The sequence below is a fragment of the Brachyistius frenatus genome, unplaced genomic scaffold, assembly GCF_029030835.1.
Source record: "Brachyistius frenatus isolate BFR_SWC_R1_liver_20210118 unplaced genomic scaffold, ASM2903083v1 Contig_31, whole genome shotgun sequence".
Taxonomy (NCBI): Eukaryota; Metazoa; Chordata; class Actinopteri; family Embiotocidae; genus Brachyistius; species Brachyistius frenatus.
Window position 1 is genome coordinate 3,083,455 of NW_027210630.1, and position 14,798 is coordinate 3,098,252.

Sequence of the window (14,798 nt, forward strand, 5' to 3'; positions counted from 1 at the left end):
AAGATCACATCACATGGTTTTTATAATCATTTTTTTTAGATGATATGTTCAGGACATGTTCTTTGCATTGCATTGTAATGTAAATGTAGGTTTGTTCGTGTTATTATTATAATTACAGTAGGCAACATCATTTTTTTTTGTCGCAAACTTTAATAGGTAGCATTCATACTACTTTTTATGCTGGTTCTGAATCTGTTTTTAGAATTATTTCTTTCAGGCATGGTTTTCCAGTGGCAGGGTGTATAATACTTCATAGATGAGGCTGTTGTTACACTTAAAATATGTACATCCCTACTTCTACGATATAGATGTGCATGATTTACGCCTCACAAACATCCTTCTTAAAGGTCCAGCAACAGTCTGCCAACATAGAGGGGCTGCACTTTCTTTGATACAGCTTTTCTGTGTCCATGTGAGTATACTGGTGGTATACTTGTGTAAATATATTTGGATTCAGTGTGCAAAAAGTGACAGGTATTTTGGGACAAAATCTTTGTCAACAAGTGTCGGAGACATCAGCAACTCTCACCCAGTGCCAGTCTGCTAGATACTTTATTCACACAAGTGTGTAAGCATGCATTGGGACATTTAACTTTTGGGCTAAGTGGAGGGATTCAGGTAAAAAAAAAAAATGCAAGCTCTGTGGTGTTAATAGGTGTTGACTGGACTCTGTAAACACAGGAATCGTTGATTTAAACACTTTCAGGGTTACACTAAATTAACTGTGGTGATTTTACTGTGAGGGATCACTTGTTTTGTGAAAAGTGCTTCTGGATTCACACACATAGCACATGCAAATTGCATTAGAGGATTCTTCCTTTAAACATAATCCAATTTGAAGAGTGTGACTTTAAACATAGCACTTAAGATCAGTTGTTTCCGGGTGCTGCTGAACCTCAGGGTGCCATAAAAATGTGGCAAGATTTGTTTCCAATTTTGCTTGCTTCCTTTTAAAATGTTTCTATTACACATTTGTCACAGTATGTAAACCTAAACGAAGTGCTGATAATAGATATTAACTATGAAATTCGTTGCTTAAAAGCATGCATTCAAAAGTGGATCCTTGGTTTAAAAAAAGTTAGGGAACTGATTCTGTAGATCCAGAAACTGAACAAGTCAGGTACAGAACAGAAAAAGTCATAACTTGGATGTACAGTACGTGCTCATTCACACAGACGTGCTCCTGCCGCCATGCTGCTTGGGAGATGAGAGGATGGAAAGAACAAGCGGATGAAACACACACAAAAAAAAAAAAGAGAGGAAGACGATATCTAATTGAGAAACATTATTTGGGGGTGTACATTCATCAGCCCACGTGTGATGATTGACTTTATTTTTTCTCTTGAAATTAACAAATTGCATTATCAAAAAGGCTTTGTCTCCATGTGTGTCCATGATTGAGTGTGTGCATGTCTGTGTGTGTGTGTGTGTGTGTGTGAGGTGGGTAGTAGGTCATTTGCAGCTGCAGGCTGTGTATGTGTGTCCCAATGGGAAGGTCTTGTTTAGTCTCTCTTCCAGAGGGCCCCAGGCAGTGTGTGGTGGATACCTCTTCACTTTCTCACTGGGAACACTCTTCTACGGCCAATACACACACACACACACACACACACACACACACACACACACACACACACACACACACACACACACACACACACACACACACACACACACACACACACACACACACACACACACACACACACACACACACACACACACACACACACAGGAAGACACACCCGCACAGAAAAATCCACCACTGTCTATTTAGCAGCATATTCACAATCTGACAGCTGTAACATAACAGCCATGTGTGTATCTGCCTTATGTGTTTGCATTAATTAATATTACATGCAGACCCACACATACCCACACACACAAGTAAAGGCTCTTTCATCCTCATCCTTCTTCCTGTAAATGTTACTTGCAGCCTCCTTTGCGGCAGGTTTGCAGAGGTTAAAAGTGCTTAGCTACAGACGTTCCAGGAGGAAATTGAGTTTTGTGAGGAGCTTGTGTTGAGCAGATAGATGACCCACTGTGAATTTTTACTCCATTACACACTCTGAAACACATGCACACACACACACACACACACACACACACACACACACACACACACACACACACACACACACACACACACACACACACACACACACACACACACACACACACACACACACACACACACACACACACACACACACACACACACACACACACACACACACACACACACACACACACACACACACACACACACACACACACACACAATCAGACATTGAGAATCTCTTAGGGTCAAAGTTGAAACCTGCTGTAAGCTCTCCTGTGCCAGTGTCATGCTCCTGGACTTTGATCGATGAGAGGAAACTTAGTGCTTAAATAGGGGTTACCAGGGTCCTAGGGGTACATTAGGGTTAGAGGCAAACAACAGCGAATTTTTCTGTTAATAGTGTATGCCGACTCTGTGGTCCGAAACATAATAGATGCTGGAGGCGGACTCTGTTTTTCCTGTAGACAAATACCGTTTTGGAGAATGTTTTATTTTTCCACACTTGCTTTAGGGTAAATACAGGATGCTGTGCAGACATCTATACCAGCTTTGCCATTATTGGTTCTACTGGATTGTTTGTCTTACGTAAATGATTATTAATATGCCATACATTTATTTTAAACTGTGTTTTTTTCATCTTTGTTTACCCATATGTATCAGTGTCTTGTAGCTGCCTGCGTTTTTCTGTCTCTGTATGTAACCAGACATCGAAGATGGAATCATTATTTGAAGGCTTATCTGTCTTTTGAGACTGATATTTTCCTGCATTCACTGTGGATGTGAAATGTACATTTCAGTACATCAGATCATGGCAGTGACAGTAGTGTCTGAGCGTTTCAAGATATGTGTGCTTTGTGTCTGTGCTAAAGAATAAAGAAAGAGAGACAGACAATGAGGAGAGATGGCATCAGTGATCAGATTTGTCTGCAGCTCTTTTGTCTTCTGCAGCTCAGTGGGTCATTGGATAGCTGATTTTTTTTTCTGTACTGTATATCTGTGCTCTCTGTACAATACTAATCAACATGCATCTTGGATTGAACGTGAAATGTATTAAGTCCATGCAAATACGCAAAGACATATGTGTAGTTATCCGAATCGCTTCTGGACTTAGTCAGAGATAGATTTGGTCTTTTGTGGAAATGCACTGCATTTCCAGTCCATTGATAAAAGTACCACAGACAGAGAAGAAAAAAAAGAGAGCAGACACGCATGCAAGTGAAGGAAGCATACTGCTCTCATTGTAGCTTACTTTTCTAGAATGCATTGTCAGCTTGCTCAAGGATGAGGAACAAACCAGAAGAGGTATTTACTGTCACTTTCCGAATAAATATTATGCGAGAAAGTGACATGTGACAGTTTGTATTTTGGAAAATGAAAGAGAAGTCAAATTTCGGTATTAATACTGAAGCGACATGTCAAAGTCAGATGTTAATATGATCGAACTACTTCAGATGTAATCAGATTTTGGATGTGAGACTTGCGTTAATGTCAGGTGTGAAGCACTCATCTCTGTTTGAAACATCCTCCTTCCTTTTCTGCCTTGTGTAATGGCACTAAATCCTGAGATTGAGCTTTTTACTGCACAACCATGCAACACATGTTTACATTTGATATGATTTGTCCATTACTTTTCTGTGTCGCTTGTCATCAGTTTCATCTGAGTCCACACCAACCTGTACGTTTGGTCTGGCTCCTCTCCCTTTTATCTGGTGATATGGTGCTTGTGATAGGTGTTATTATCCCACCGCATGCTGACACCGTATCCCTTAACTCTCTCAGGAGCACACTATGTCACACTTGGCTGACTTGTTTGCACTAATGTCAAGTTTTAGCGGTTAGCAGGCGCTTACCATATGCCACTGTGCTGCTGTCGCCCCCAATGTCACTCAAACGAACGTCTACCTAAGCTTACAACACGGTAAACCATGGCGTACACTCGGAAACAGTGACAGAACACACGCGCACACACACAGAAAGTCATACACCCTTACTGGAGGGAAGACAAATGCAGACAGACTGGAGTAAAAACAAAACAAGCACATCCTGTTTGAGAACAGTGTAGCTTGTCACCAGGAAGACTCTGGCATGTTACTGTTCATCAGTTAACTGAAGGGTGCAGCAGCATCTACAGTGATCTTTGAAGTGAGCGTAGTGCTGCTGTAAAACCTAGATCCACACATACACAGAAGTAGGCAGTAGATGCACTCTTATTTCAAAGCTTTGATTCCTAATATTTCACCCTTGTGATGAATAGGTTTGTTTGGTCTACATTTGAAAAAATAAAAACATCTTAATTACATATTGAATTCAATTTAAGTGCGTACATTATAGCATGCAGTATGTGGCGTTGACTCACAGCCAACTTTGGTTACAGCAACACACGCCTGCTGCTGATGCTGGGCATTGAATTCCAGTGTCCCCAGCGGAGGGTATTGGTCTATAATATGTTATTTGAATTATCAGGACACTTTCAATGATCATATCACCATCAAGACATCCTATTGACCGCGCTCATCAGCCAAACCCTAAACCTGAACCTAAACACTTCATGGCCCTAATATTCAGTACATTTAATTTCATACATTTGTATTCAAAGAATAATCGAGTAGTTCACAGCGAATTACGAATAGTAGTTTTGCTTGAAATGCCCATCCCTATCTCTATTGTATTTTCTTATGTGGTTTCCTCATCACCTGAGAACAAGATATACTGTAAATGTGAGTGTAGGTGTGTGTGTGTGTGTGTGTGTGTGTGTGTGTGTGTGTGTGTGTGTGTGTGTGTGTGTGTGTGTGTGTGTGTGTGCACATGCATGTGTCTGCCTACTATACATTGTGTCATTCACTTACTTGATGTGAGCCTCCCCTGTCCTCCTGCCTTTCTTCCCCCCTTCTCTCTCTGTATCCATCGTCAGCTGTTGGTGACTGTTTTCTAATGTTAACAGAGTTGTTGTGTTATGCTCAGTGTTCTTAGCGGCAACGTGGCCCTGCAGCTCTCTCTTCGTATTGACCTTGTTCAAACTCACCCTTCCCTCTCCCTCTTGAGTTTTTCTTCCTCCTCTCCTTTTTTTCTTTTCTTTTTAAGGTTCCTGTTTCCTGTTAATCTCTCAGGCTGCCTCTGTGGCTGTTTTATCGAAACGGCAGAAAAGTAGCCTTTGGAGTCAGTCTCTTTGGCCTTTGACAGATCAGGATGGCAGCGTGTGACCATGGAGGATTGGGCTGTTTCTGCATTCTGCTCGGTGTTTCTGTCTGATTTTCCTGTCTTCGCTTCCTCTTACAGCCTCTCTTTTTCTCCATTTTCCTTGCTCTGTGTCTAAATTAAACATTAGTTAAACTGCTGAGCACCCAGATGGACAGTGATAGACAGTGATAAAGAAGTAACATTACAGTAACAGTAACATGACGTGGTGCTGTACAACCCCAGGGAATGACTAGAGAAAAGCAGCTATAATCCATTTTAATTTCACTGATATCTTTGAGAGTGAGAGAGAGAGAGAGAGAGAGAGAGAGAGAGAGAGAGAGAGAGAGAGAGAGAGAGAGAGAAGTGAGATGTCTCTGGCCAGAGACTGTAGTCTAGCTGACTGCAATGTCTTGTGGTGACCTAGTTGCAACCTCTTTGAAGTCCACAGGCTGATCTCGCTCTATAGGCTGCAGAGGAGATCTGCTGCATACAGCTTTATTAGACTGGCACAGAAAAAAAAAACCCAAGGGGTGAATCAGATTCTTGTGATCTCGTCCTTGCTCTTAAACCTCTTTAGCCACAGATACATGTACATTTACGCATGTGTTGTCTTGTACACTAGGTCAGTTTGTACACTCGTCCAAGTGTGTATGTGTTATTGCATGTTGTAGTTGCATGTTGTGGTTTTCAGCTCCTACCGTGTGTCGTTGTGAGCCCTGTTCCTTTGCTTGTGCGTGTATTTCTATGGAGCAGATAGATATTCCTTTTGGAACGTGTAGCTATAATGTCAGGCCAAACACAGCCTTTATCCTTTAGCCCACCACATTAGGAGACAGTGGTGCATTGTCAGGAGAGCTGACCTAGAATAGTCCAATCACTCTACATTCAGCCCCCTGTCTGCCCTCTCCTGTGATCACCGTGCTGCCAGTGCCGCAGTCTATACTGTGTGCGTATGTATGTGTGTGACCCAGTTCAGTCAGTGGCGTTGCCAGGCTTGCCCCTGGTGAGGGCATGGATGTTAGGGCACAAAAACCCTCAGATGTGTGTGTTCTGTTCAAGCACAGCTGTAGATGTCTTATGTCATCTGTGGTTGTGGAAATGTCGCAAAATGAATTATAATTCTGTAACTAGTTAAAATAAAGTCAGTTTAATACACGTCTTATTTCCATCCGTCATTGCTGTCTGTAAATTTGAGTTAAGTTTGTGTACACTAATGATTGTATCCGTTCAACATTGCGTCTAAGAAGCGAAAGACAAGTGTGTGTGAAAATGCTGATGGTGCTCACAGGCACACACGCGCACACTGTACAACATGGCCGCTCAGTGAACTCTCTCAATTATCCCGAGCCTTTCTCCTGCGCCGCTCCATCCCTGCATCTTCCCACCTGCTCCCCATTGAGAGCCTGTGTGTGCAGACGTACTCTGCTGGGGGCATGCTTAACCTTTTTCCTGCTGCACAACACAAGGAGACAGAGAGACACATGCTCTTCTTCAAGATGGGCTTCAATTAAAAAATCCACTTCACTCCCCCCTCACCCCCCATCCCCTTTTCTCCTTTCCTTCTTTCTTTCACTCCCTTCCTTTGCCTTCTTTTTGAAGTTAGCCTGGGGCCTCACAGAGCCTCATCAACCCTTTGCCTTGGCTAGATTGCATACAGGTACCCTCTGTGGCTATTTCAAATGACTTAATTAGCTTCCAAGTGCAGAGAGTTGGTAGAAGCCTTCACTCTCTCTCTCTTTCTCTCTCTCCCCGTTTCCTCCTCCTCTCTATCTCTGTCTCTCTCTCTCTCTCTGTCTTCAGAGAGAGAAAATGATTGAGCCCATGTGACATATTTAGTGCCTTGCCGTGTGGTTTCACTTTCTAGGTCATGCTCTGGCTGTGAAGCTGACTGCCTATTACCTTGTAGAATAAGGTGACACACACTCCGCATGCATGCACAAACATACATGCCAATTTCTATATTTAGTTTGATAGTCAGTCTACAATCTTTAGCTTTAGGCCACCGTCATTTGTAATTGATCTACTTTTCAATTATGCAATATTTATTTATCCCGAAAACAAACGCCATCTGAGCCAGACAGGTGAAAATTTGGTTCCTATTTGCTTTGCTACTTTGGCATTTGTTTGTTTGTTTTGGAGACTGTAACACAGTCTAACACTGTTTTGTTTTGTTGAGTCCCCTGGCGAGAATTCCCATACACACCAGTGATCAAGGTGTGTGCGTCTGTTCAGATTGTTGCTGCGCCTGTGTTTTTTGTCAGTGACAACAACGTCAAGGGCATGCCCCACTGCAGTACAAAAATTCATGTTCACACATCCATCTCAGTCCTGATGCCACACGTGCACCATACATACATTACCCATGGGCAACACACACACACACACACACACACACACACACACACACACACACACACACACACACACACACACACACACACACACACACACACACACACACACACACACACACACACACACACACACACACACACACACACACACACACACACACACACACAGTCACCCAAACACAAACAGAGTAGCATGTCTTCTCAGCTCCTCTTCCTTGGGACATAAAGGAAACAGAAACATGTTGGAAGTTGCCTTGTTTGTTGTTTTCTGTAGCTAGTCATGGCTTTAAATCTGAGTCTGTCAGACTTTATACACCCATGCAAGTGGTAGTAGTCAAGTAAAATGTCAGTTTCATGAACAATCCCAAACAATGTCAGAAGTTTTGTCAATGCTGGATAGGCCCTATTCATCTTTTTAGCTCTGCCAACTGTCAGGTTCTTGAAAGTTGGGGGAGGGTTCTCCATAAAGCTTTATTGTAATGAGGTGGCTGATGAAATGATATGACCACAAGGAAGTGAACAGTGATGGTCATCAATGACTAAATGAGTTCTCTCACTCCTCAGGGTGGGAACAAGATCTCAGGGGGTTTAAGAGAGCAATGTGCCTGTTAACTTCTGGCTCTCCGGTCTAGCTATAGTTTGCTGGCTAGCTTCAGGCATGTGTTAAAAACCTGGGCCTGCTAAATTAAGTTTGGCTGTGTGCACAGCCTGTGGCACCGCACACATGCACACATAAGAGCAAGTGAACTCACAGCCGGTTGAAGTCAGGCATTCACCCATACTGGTGCACACACACACACACACACACACACACACACACACACACACACACACACACACACACACACACACACACACACACACACACACACACACACACACTCTTAACACTCACTCTCCCATTACCCGATCTTAATTGGCTACCTTCCGTCGTTCTCTGTTCATCGTTTTCTCTCTCTTGGATAGGCCTACAGGCCTGTTGGTATGCTGGCACACAGCAGCAGAGTTTGGGCGTGTGAGCAGGTCTAGGGGCATGGAAGAAATTGTAGAGAGAAGCAATACAGATGGGTGCGAGGATGAGGTTTAGCGCATAACTTGTAGATGAGAGAAGGTGTGGCTATTCCTCAACATCGGCTGGTATTTCACACTTAATATTTAGAAGATTTTCGAAAATTTGACTGTATTTTCCACAAGCTCATATTGAAGCCTCTTGTTAAAGCCACAGTCATAAAGTAGAGTAGGAGATGCTGCTCTTCTTTTCCACGGAGGAGTTGTCAAGTGCTGTCAGCCAGCTTGTTCTCCATGTGCCTGTCACTGCTCTGGATAGGAGCTCTGGGTCCCAGCATCCTGCCAATTGGTGAACTGTGTGTGTGTGTGTGTGTGTGTGTGTGTGTGTGTGTGTGTGTGTGTGTGTGTGTGTGTGTGTGTGTGTGTGTGTGTGCGTGTGTGTGTGTGTGTGTGTGTGTGTGTGTGTGTGTGCGTGCGTGCGTGCGTGTGTGTGTGTGTGTGTGTGTGTGTGTGTGTGTGCGTGCATGTTGCCCTCAGAGCACTTTGTTGATTCTGCTCTGCAGTGTCAGTGACACATTAAGCGGGTTCGGTGGGAGTCCCCTGGTTTCCCTCGTGCTGTGTTTACTCCATCTGTTTACTCCCCAAAAACACTCTCAAATCTATTACCCTTCTCTCTCTGTCTTTCCCTCTATTTTTCACTCTCTGTCGATCTCTCTTATTTACTCCTGACTTCTCTTGACTTGTCGTTTCAAATCAGTAGTTGTGTGGTAGTCAGGTGGCGTGCCTGTCGACAGCCAGCGCTCGTCTCTCCCTCAGCGGGAGGCGGGATTGAGTTTCTGTCTCAGCCATCCATCCAGCCATCTTTTTGCTTGTAAATGCCGGAACACGCATTCCTTTCTTGGTTGGGTATTTCACTTCTTTGTTCTTGATTAATAGAATAGCTGAATGAGAGACTGGGTAAAAGAAAATGTCAGATGCACAGAAAGTTGTAATCTGATGTGCTGAAAGGTTCAGTGTTAATGATTGTGGAGGGATCTGTTGCCAGAAAAGGAATATGACATTCATTATTCTGTTTTCAGTGGTGTATAATCACCTGAAACTAAGAATAGTTGTGGTTTAATTAGCTTATAATGACCATCATCTTTATATAGGGGGCAGGTTCTCTTCAACCGAGCCTGCCATGTTGCACCGCCATGTTTCTGCTGTAATCCAGAATGGACAAACCAAACACTGGCTCACGTAGGCCTTTTGCATTTTATGCAAGTTTTAACTGCCAATCGTCGATTTTCGTACATGCTTGGAAGGGGAGGGTGGGGCGAGGGATGTTCAGTTGTTTGCAATCTGCAGCCTAACTGCTACATGCTAATAAATCCTACAAGCTGCTCCTTTAGTTAATTAATAATTTTTTGATACTATCAATTCTGTACACAGTATACCTTTTGATACCATTAAGTATCAAAAAGTTGTAGGAAAAAGATCCTTATGTTTCAGAACCCGTAGTAATATTATCAAAATCCTTTTTTGCAGTTGATCAAAAGCCCAGAATCCAAATATTTTTGGTTTCCAATGATATACAACCACGTTTTTTTTTTAAACAGCATTTCTTCACATCTGACAAGTAGGAATCAGCAGTTGTCCACAAGAAGTGGTTTGAGTTTGGATGCTGCGTAACAAGAGCTTTTGAATGTTTGACTCTTGTCAAATGATGGACGAGGTATTCCGTAAAGGATTTGAAGATTAATATTGTTATGATTTACTTTTTTTTTATGGAGACATCACAGTCTCCAAGTCTTTGAAATAACATCCAACAAATTGCATTTAAATTCACAATGAATAAAATGGGTCTCCAGAATTGCGAAATAATCATTTGTTTTTCTTTTCCACACAGCATCACCTCTGAAACAACTTCATTAAGATGTGTGCTCATTATGCAACCTGTAGTACGGTTTTATAATGCCAATCCTGAGTCTGTGTGATGGTATGAAATGATAGTTTACATACCCAATGCCAAGGGCACCACCAAGGGCTCATGAATGAGAGATGAAAAGAAGTAGAAGCGGCGTGGGGGAAGAAGAGAGAGGTATCTCTCTTTTTTTTCCTCATCCCTGTGACCGGCTAATTAGCCTGCTACACTACCAAGCTTTAGCTGCAGGGACAGGGTTCAATAGTTCACCTATCTACCACTGAGCTACAATGGTGGTAAACCTGGATTACCTGCTCTACCGGCTACCCAACCCCAGTATTACAAGTACCTGTCTTGTACAGCAACCTGGAAATCTAATCAGTCCAAAGTGCTGGCCAGGTGGATTTACATGAAAGCTGTTGTTCTGAGAAGAAGCACGGTTGCTCACTCCGTAATCTCTGTGAACCGCAGGACAAAAAGTTGTGAGTGGCCTGGAAACTGAAGTGCAAGAATGCTACAGACACTTTGCAAAGGAAATACAACCAATGGGGTCAGATTTATGGCTACTGTCACTTAAAATTAGACGTTTTAAAAGCTTTGTCCTAGATGTGTCACCTGTATGCCTGTACAAGATTGAAGGCCACTGATGATATGGACCATCAATCAGATTTTGTTTTGACAAACTGAAGCATTGGAGATTAGCTCTTGTCTTCATATTTGATATTTCAGGCATGGCCATTGGTTGAAACTGGCTGGTGATGTTATTGCTATATTTAATTTATATTCACATATGAAGCATTAAGAAAACCTCTCGCTTTTAGCTGGGTCTAAAAAGACAAAGAAAAAAGCTAATTGTTTTTGCAAGTTCTTGTGCAACAGAACAAAAATGCAAATTGTTAACAATAGCATACTGTACACTGTAGATACACCTGACGTTTCCCTAAAGCCCATCGGTGAATAATATAAAGAGAAGAACAAAACTGCACACTCAGACCTACACACCTGCATCCTATATTCTTGTATTCTCACGTTTTCCGAGTACAGGCTTGTGAGCGAGAGAGAACAAGAAAAAGAGACATTTATAACATCCATATAATAGAAGACAACATATTAAAATCCATTCCTCTTTCTAGCCCATCTTCTTCCTGCCTCACTCATCAGATAAAAAAACCAACATCAAGTAGCCTGCTATTAAAGGTGTACTACACATCACTGAATGCAACATTACAGTACAAAACACAAAAATACAAAAGTGAGCCTTTGTTAATTGTACACTTTTTTTGAGAATTGGGGGAAATTATTGGCAATGCAAATGTGCGATCATATTAACTATTACCTTCAACCAAATGTGTTTATCTGTATTTGTTTTTCCTTTGTGTCATCTTTTTTTTGTTTGTGGAAGAGACTTCCCTGAACTGATCTGGTTGTGTGCCAGTTGTACCAGCGCTTGCTTCCTGTTGCTGGCAAAGCTGAGTATAGCAGAGTAGAGGGTTGAATTTGGCTAATGAAGTTGTCAGAGGCGTGTAGCATCGAGGCTGATGGGAGGGCCTGCCAGGCAGCCAATAGTGAAGCTGCGGCTGTGATCAGCCGAGCATGATGGGAGACCACCCTGCGCAGCGAGTGCTGAGGCCCGGTACAGCCCCCAGATCAAAGAGCTGGCCCTCTAATACACCAGCAGTTACAGAGATGCTGCAGCCTAACACGCATACACATGCAACAATCTTATACTTGAACACAGTAACACCTTGATGCACACAAACGTGAATAAATACACTTCTAAACAACACATTGGAGAATGTACAAATGCGCACATTACACTTGTGGAAAAGTGGAGTTGCATACTTGCGCACATACAAAATAAACAATATAATTCACAGATAACTTATAGCAGCATGCACAGTCTGACTGAGGGAATGTATCTATAAAATCACATCTTAATTTGTGTAGATATTTCATAGCCTTTCATTCACGTCTTCAGCCACTTTTGGGTGTCTACCAGCAGTCCTTGTTCATTGTTCCACGTCCATGCCTCTCTGTTGTCTTCATCTATATCATGTCTTCCTCTTTGTTGCCCCTCTTTAGTTAAGATATCTCATTAATAACCACTTCCATTGCCTGCCTCCTGTTAGCCTCCAGTGTTAGCTTGCTGCTCGATCTCTCGCCCCGCCGCCTCGCTGTCTTTCCTCCCTTTCCACTCCTCTGCTCTCTGCTCTCTTGTTTGAAATTCAAGAGTGGTGCAGTGAGACTGCAATAACCTACATACAGATCTCTCTCCCTCATTCTTATTTTCTTTCTCTCTCTATATCTTTTCTCTCCCATTTGTTCAACCATCGCTCTTTTTCTTTTGAACCACTTATGTCATTCAGCCCACCAGCATTTTTGAAACAAATATTATTATATCAATCATCTTCGTACATATGTAAGAATCTAAATTAATAGCTTTTTTTTTTTTTTTCTTCATTTTTCTTTACAAATATTACTTAGAGAATGGTGCACTTGTTCATGTTCTTTTATTTTTCTCACTCCTATGGGAGCACATGAAGGGGGCTCCTGATGTCAAATTGTTCCCTGTACCATTGGCTAATTTAAAGTGCTGATGCGTCCTACCTTCACCTTGCCTTGTTCCTCATTCTGCACCATCCTGCTGTGTGTCTCTGTAGCTTTGCATGTACATGTGTGTATGCAAGTGTGGGACTCTGGAGGTGCAACTCTTGTATGTCCTGCTGACTTCTTGGTGAACTCATCTCCTGCAGATTAAAAGAAAGACAGGAAGAGGAGGAGGCCAGATGAGAAGAACAAAGTGTGCGTGTGTGTGTGTGTGTGTGTGTGTGTGTGTGTGTGTGTGTGTGTGTGTGTGTGTGTGTGTGTGTGTGTGTGTGTGTGTGTGTGTGTGTGTGTGTGTGTGTGTGTGTGTGTGTGTGTGTGTGTGTGTGTGAAGTTCCACCTGTGTTTGGAAGTGGCATATGTTGGCAGTGGGTGGCAGTGCAGGTAAAGCAAGCTGGCTTGCTGGTGGGGAACCCGAGTCGGAATATTCAGGGGAAAAGAAAGTCCCGTTGTCTTGAGCTGTATGTGTCAGAACTTCAGTTTTTCACTTTAGGAGTCTCACGTCTTACTAATGAGCTGATGCCAATTTATAGAACAAGTTATCTGATGATAATCCCCACATTTTTATCACGGGGCCAAAGCTGTGCTCTTCCAGGTGGTAACGCTTTAAAGCTAGAGTAGGTGAAACCATGTGAGGAGCCATGATTTCTCATTTTCAGGTTGCCATAAATATTGGATAACAATGTCAGATAGCTGCTAGAATGTAAGGTAGTATAAACTCTGCCTTTTATTCCTTCTGTGTGTGTGTGCACCAGCTGCATTAACCCTAATTAATCCACGGTAAAATCAGTTCAGAATTATTCGGGACAAGAGATGCCTATTTCCATGCTCGTATTTGTCTGTTTAATGTCCAGGAATTAATAATACATGAGGTACATCTACAGATGTGGAGAATTTAAATATTCATGCTTAACTTTGATGCAAGATCCACAAAGTTAGTCAAATTGGATAGTTAAAGGTTCAACGCTTAAGGCAACGTGAAACCAGGGAGGTGCTGCAAAATGAGAACGAGAGACAAATTATTACTTGGCATGGATCTACACATGGGGTCAGAACATGAGTTTAAATGCTGCGGTGTTACTGCTCCAAGGGAGTTTTGAGTTTGTTAAAAAAAACAAAAAAACACAGAGACAGTGAGGGAGGGAGAAGGGCAGATATTATATTGATGGCATGCCACGCTTCTCTTCTCGATCCTGAATAATCATGATCCTGAGCTGATGGGATGGGATGCTGCTTCAAAAAGATGAGAGTATGCATGAACTGTGGATGAACTGGAACCTGCATATGAACCAGGGTGGTAGCCCAGCTCAGCAGCCTTCCCTGTTCCCCAGCCGGGTAAATCCAAAACTAGATTGATGCTGATATTGATGAGAGGAGCAGTGTGTTGGGGGTTACAAAAGGGGCTTATCTATGTTTTGAAATGCATGCACAAGTATGACTTCGTTTGTTCGTTTGATGTTAATTAAATGAAATGAAAACTGATAATTTGCTTTTGTGTGCATTTGGCAGTTCATGTGTTTGATGCGGGTGAGGGCCAGAAAGAGAGAGACAGAGAGAGAGAGTTTCGGTCAGACTGGGCTGGCAGGTGAGCAGACGTTTGCTCCAGGCTGCTATGCTACCTTTTGATACAACAGGCTTTGTGAAACAGACCTGATATTTCTCTTCTTTTTTTTTTTTTTTTCCTCTCCCAATC

General features: G+C 42.5%; 1 protein-coding gene and 1 long non-coding RNA gene across 4 annotated transcripts in view; one reads left to right on the forward strand and one right to left on the reverse strand.

Moving 5' to 3' along the window:
• LOC138621687 (uncharacterized) overlaps positions 1–5,054 on the reverse strand; it is a 32,134-nt gene extending 27,080 nt beyond the window's left edge. Inside the window, exon 1 of the long non-coding RNA XR_011310954.1 lies at positions 4,906–5,054. This is a non-coding gene — a long non-coding RNA (uncharacterized lncRNA). The remainder of the gene's footprint in view (positions 1–4,905) is intronic.
• arb2a (ARB2 cotranscriptional regulator A) overlaps positions 1–14,798 on the forward strand; it is a 149,535-nt gene that overhangs the window by 25,827 nt on the left and 108,910 nt on the right. The window lies entirely within an intron of this gene.